The following is a 554-nucleotide window of genomic DNA, read 5'->3' as shown; positions in this document are numbered from 1 at the left end:
ACGATTTTTTTCTTTTATGTTTTTTTTTTTGCTGTTGTTTTCTGCTCTCTTCAAGTCAACGTCTAGAACGGTTTTCATGCCACCTTCTGGCCATTTGTAGTATTACAACTGCATGTTGGCTGTAAAACAAGACTAGATAAAAAATATAACATTTTAATACGGTGGGTATCTCATGTCGTCACGGGGTGTGAGATGGCTATTTGAGGTATAAGAGGCGTGCAGCCTTTTGATAAACAACCTCAAATCCCTCATTGTTGTATTTGTACAAACGAGCAGCATGCTGGGTAAAGCAGGTCCAGTCCTTTTTAATGGACAGTGAAGGGAGCCATGATCCATTAGGGCAGAGTGATGCTTACACCAGTACCTCCTGGTTGCATTACATCAGTGCCTGTCGTGCTGATACCTCCTATCTCCAAAAATCAGCTATCAGTAATAATTATTATCCAGCGTGTATGGCTGGTCCTCTGCATTGTGTAATGTAATAAGGGAATATCAAGTGCGACAATGCAGATTTTACACCAGGCAGGGGGAAATGTAAAGGAGATACGTGCTTT

The sequence above is a fragment of the Myripristis murdjan genome, chromosome 18, assembly GCF_902150065.1.
Source record: "Myripristis murdjan chromosome 18, fMyrMur1.1, whole genome shotgun sequence".
NCBI lineage: Eukaryota > Metazoa > Chordata > Actinopteri > Holocentriformes > Holocentridae > Myripristis > Myripristis murdjan.
This window is presented reverse-complemented; position numbering follows the sequence as displayed.